The sequence below is a fragment of the Pinus tabuliformis genome, chromosome 1_1, assembly GCF_031772625.1.
Source record: "Pinus tabuliformis cultivar Carrire ecotype Pingquan chromosome 1_1, CPIR1, whole genome shotgun sequence".
NCBI lineage: Eukaryota > Viridiplantae > Streptophyta > Pinopsida > Pinales > Pinaceae > Pinus > Pinus tabuliformis.
This window is the reverse complement of record NC_142297.1, coordinates 336,654,767-336,660,347: the sequence shown is the minus strand read 5'-3', so window position 1 is coordinate 336,660,347 and position 5,581 is coordinate 336,654,767.

Below are 5,581 nucleotides of genomic sequence, written 5' to 3'. Positions count from 1 at the left end.
ACCAGTGTAGGGGCATGACAGGTGGTATTAGAGCTGGTGAACTGAATCAAGGCAATGATTCTACAAAGACCGAAGACTTGGCAGGGAGTTCAAGTTTTACAGGTGACAAGTGGAATATTAGGGTGGTTTAGGTGAATGGTGAAACACGTTTAGCAGAGGTGAAGCTGAGTGCTTGGGCCAAGTTGAACAACAAGATATGACAAGTTTGGAAGAATGTGAAGGGAAGCTCTTGCTTACCTTATATAGGTTGAAGCAGATGAAAGAAGAGAACCCTCAGATTCGAAAGGAACTTGAAGTCTTGGAAAGAATTGTTGAAGATGAACTTCTTCAACTTGGTTGGAAAATGGAGCAAGATGAAGTTGCAGATTGTACTAAAAAGGAAGAGGAAGTTGTGATGATTGAGGATGTTGCAGATGTGACAATGATAGAGGATGAACTTGAGATTGATCAAGTTGGCCCAGGACCGTGTAGTTTGCAGACATTGATGGATGAGGATACTCACATGGAGGAGCCTCATGATGATGAAGTAAGTACTATTCATGCTTGTGTTTCATTGAAGCTTTTGGTTGATGGACCATATGCATGGAAGAGCAAAATCAGTTTGCCGATGCAATGGAGGATCTTACCATGGATGTCTACGATGAGACCTTGTATGGAGAAGCAAGGATTGTTGAATATTATAGGACTTATTGGGGTTGTTTGTGACCTTATGATAGAAGGTACAAGGGCCTGTGATAAGGAGGAACATGATGATAGTTGCGAAAGATTGGGTCATGCTTTAGCCACATGGAGAATTGCCTAAGTGCTCGGCATGACTCATGGATAGATTGGAGGGTACACACTTGAGGCGTGATGATACTTGTGTGAACTTCTCATGGCCAAGACCAAGAGCAAGTCCTCGTGAAACCTTTAGTTAGGGAGCTATGATGGAGAGACTCATCATATGATGATGATGATATGGTTGGGTGACCTAGTTCACTAGACCGAAGATTGCAGGCTTGGATGGGGATGACCGATTGTTGTGATAGGTCTACTTAGTTGTACTACATATGCAACCTAGTCATGGACATCAGCTTGGAGACTTGGAGCATGGTAGTCTTATGCAGGGACATTATGCAAGAGCACTTGTAGAGATGTCACTTATGGGCGTCCAATGAGGATTGCCAAGGCAAGGATGTTGTGCAGGTAGATTTGCTGGTGTGACATGGAGACTTATTATTTATGAGCTGATGGAGAGGTTGTGCTCTCTTGTACAACAAGGCCATGGACTTGGATGGAGTTGTGAGTAGACTATGGAGCATTCCTATGACATGGAGAGCTGAGGCATCTTGCAGAGACCTTTGGGCCAAGAATTGTATGCTTACTGAGATGTTGGTTGGAGATGATTCATGGAGCTCATGATGACATGAGATTGTTGTGACTTTTGGGGACTTCATATATAGTGTACTTGGAGGATATGATGCATTGAGGAGATGAGGTCAGAGACTTTGATGCAGAATGGGATGCATACTTTCAAGTAAATGTATGGGTGTGGCTTGGAAGAGTGACTTGATGAGGAGAATTGATATGAGACACTTTGGAGTGATGGAGTTACAACACTAATGATGCCTTGGTGGCAACACTTGGGCATGGGTTGAGCCAAGACTCAACCACCTTTGACACACGGGAGCTGATTGATCTATGATCATGGGTAGCACATGGATAGATGAGACATGTGTGTACTTGTTTCTATGATAGACTGGAGGGATGGCACATTACAGATATGATGGAGGTTGCTCCATGGACCTGGATGTGGCACATCGAGAGTCGGGGTTCTGATGAGAGGATCTCTTCACTTTGAGGAGATGGATATTTTGTAGATGGATGATGGTGTTGGGATAGATGTGGCTGTTTTCATGTAGCACATTGACACCAAACATCATGGACAACATGTTGTAGATGAGATGGAGACTACTTCATGGACCTAAGCATGGCTTATAATTATATGGAGATGGATTCTTGATCAAGTTAAGGAAGTGATGGGATGTTTTGAAGAATGAATGGTGATGGCATGAGGATGTTCACTCTCATTGTTTGAGTGTGACGGTTGGACTAGCTACCCAACTAGTTCGAAACATGGGGACGCGTAGTGTGCAGAGATATGTTAGCATCATGTTGGAGTATCATGACAGTAGTTCACACGATGACGATACATGATGAGGTTGACACGATATGTTGCAGGAAGAATGTAGCTTGAGATGGAGGGGCCAACCGTCCATGATGGGAACATCATGTGGAGATTGTGACAGGGTGGTTGATGATCATGGATTGAGATGATTTTCATATGAATGACATACCGATGGAGTATATGCCTTGGTATGGATATCTTGGTGATGGATGGTTGCTGGGATGAGATATTGTCAAGGACGACAATGACTTCAGGTGGGGGAGGATGTAAGGGCCTATGGTTCGGGTCACCTTCAGCGTGCGAAGTGCATGCGAGGAGCATGTGAGAAATGCGAAGTGAGCGAGCCAAGGATGAGTTTATAAGGTGTTGGGCGAGTTGAAGGGGCAGTCCCACTAGTTGCGCAGGCCGACCCTCCTCCTGGGCGAGACAACACATTGTTAATGAGTTGGCTTGGGTGTTGGGCATAGGTCGGTCGGGTGACACAACCCACCACCCACTCATATATATTGGTGTGCGTTTGTAGAGCCAAAGGAATCAATCAATCGATCATCAAAAGCTCAATCAAGGGAGTTCTGTGGTGTGTGGATGAGCTTGTACGACGGGCAGAACTCGGGTGAGAAATTCGTGCAGAAGAGTCGGGAGAGAAACTCATGCAAGAAAACTTGGGCGAGGTTGTTCAGGCAGAATCTTGGCGAGGTCATTCAGACAGAACTCGGGTGAGGTTGTTCAGGAAGAACTCGGGCAAGGTCATTCTGGCAAAACTCGGGCGAGGTCGTCGGGCAAAAAACTCGGGTGAGGTCATTCAGGCGAACCGGGTGAGGTCATTCGGGCGGACTCGGGTGAAGTCATCGGGCAACCCGGGTGAAGTCATGTGGCGATCCGGGTGAAGTCGTGTGGTGACCTAGGTGAAGTTGTGTGGTGACTCAGGTGAGTCGTTTGAGTGAACGAGTTCGGGTGAAGGAGTTTGGGCCGACTCAAGTGAGTTGTGTGAAGACGACTCAGGTGAGTCGTGCGAAGGTGCGGGTGGACGTGCGGACGGGCGGCCGGGCAAGGGAATGCCATGCACATCAAAATGAAGGATCGTGCGGACGGGTGACTTGGGTAGGGCACGCTGTGTATGACTAAGTGGTGGGAATGGTGAAATGTTGTAGTTGTGAACGGAGGTGTGACTTGTGAGGAGATGCTCGTGTGTGGGGACTTGGTTACGATGAGGTGTGCCCAAGTTGGGCAAACAACACAATTGTGCGATGAGGTGAACGAAGGGTTGGTGAGTCATGCGGTGACCATGTGGAGGTGCCGACGAGCTGGGTAACCGAGTTTGTCGAAAGTTGAAATTTGGCTAAGTGTAAATTTGGGGTTTCCCAAGATTTAACTTGTACTTATAAAAGAAGATTATATATATTGATTTGGGCAGACTCATATTGCAGGGAGTTGCCCCTCCCTTTATACTATTGTGCATTTCTATTGTATAATGTTATTGATGATGAATGTGTATGGGTTTTCAACTGTATAAAGGACAAAGATAATACTTGGTAATGAAAAATAAACTAAGTACGGTATGTTAGGTGTATTCTACAATCATAAGTATTAGTGTAAAGAAAATGGTTGGTAGTGCCGCACCTCGCTATAGTGTGGTCGGAACAGTACTACCAGTGTAGGGCATGACACCTATGGCCCAAGAGCCCCAGGGAGTGGAGGTTTAATTCCAAAAATCAAGCCTTAACCCCTTGTCCCATTCGACTACTAGGGTGGAGCCTTGGAGCGCCCTTTCTTTAATGTTTTTTGTTTTTAATTTTTTTTTAAGATTTAGGGTTTTATAAACTTTTTATGATTTAATTTTTTAAATTAATGTTTCCTTAAATAGTTTTCAATATTTATTTTTTTTATGATTTTTTTTAATGATTTTTATTTTGTTTTTTTAATTATCTAGTATCATTTTGTTTTGTTTATTTTAGAAATAATTTCTTGTATTTTTAATTTTTAATTTTATTTTATTTTTTTATATAACTTTAAATTTATTATCATTTTTAAGTTAATTTTAGCTTCTTCTTCTTTTTTTATACGCTTTTATGTTTTTTTCTTTTCCTTTTGTCATTTTTAATATATTTTTATTTATTTTGCCATGTTTTTATTTGATTATATTTTAATATATATATTTATTTGTTATTATTTTCTATTTTTTGTGTTTGTTTTAGTTTTTAGTTTTATGAATATTTTAATTTTCCTTTTTTACTGTTTTTTTAGTCATGTTTTCCTTTTTTAATGTTTTAAGATATTTTTTTATTTCGTTATTATTACTTTCTAAAGTAGTGTTCTATTTTTGTTTTTTATTTTGTTTTCAAACCAATCTCATTATTTGTCAATTTTATAACTAATTTTAAAGTGTCAAAAATATGCCTTAAAAATAATGTTGATGCTTTTCAAAATCCACATGAAAATTACCAAAATTAAAAAAGAAAATATTGAAACCTTATACATTAGAACATTTAAAGTTTAAAAAATTAGTGCTCTAAAAAAGGGGTTGATGCCTCATCAACACTTTTCCAAATCAACATGAAAATCATTAACATTTTTAAAAAAATGTTCATAAGAAAAATTAAAGTGTCTAAAATATGTTTTAAAAAAAGGTGTATTCTGAATCAACACTTTTCAAAATCGTATGATTTTTTTGCTACCTCAAAAAAGGGGTAATCGTATCAATTCCTGTTTCAAAGTTTACATTGTTATTTCATGTCCTTCCTGCATACAGACTCCACCAAGTCCTGTCTTGCAAGCATCTATCCACACCAAAAACTCTTTTTTTAGATCTTCAATCTTTAACACTACAACATTTGTCAACAATTGCTTTAACTGATAAAAACTTGTTGCGCATTCCTCTGTACATTCAAATTTCTTACCTTGCCTCTCTAGTGAAATAATATGATATGCAATCCGAGAAAATTTCTTGATGAACCTCCTATAATAAATTGCTAACCCAATAAATGATCTTACCTCTTCCATATTTCTAGAAGCTTCCCACTCCATGTAGCTCTTATATTTTTTGGATGCACTGCTATACCTTCCTTAGAGACCATGTGCCCCAAGTAATGTACCTTTCTTTGAAGAAAACTGTATTGGTTAAGTTTGGTATACCATTTATTCTCTCTTAGAAATTTGAAGATTCCTACTAAATGTTCAGAATGCTCTTCCTCATATTTAGAATATATCAATATGTCATGAAAGAATACAATAACATACTTGTCCGGATATGGACACAACACACTATTCATCAAGCACATAAAGATAGCTGCAACATTATTCAAACCAAATGGAACTACAAAAAACTCATAATTCCTATACCGGATCCATAAAGTTTTCTTGTAGATGTCCTCTTCTTTAATATGTACCTAATGATATCTGGATCGTAGATCAATC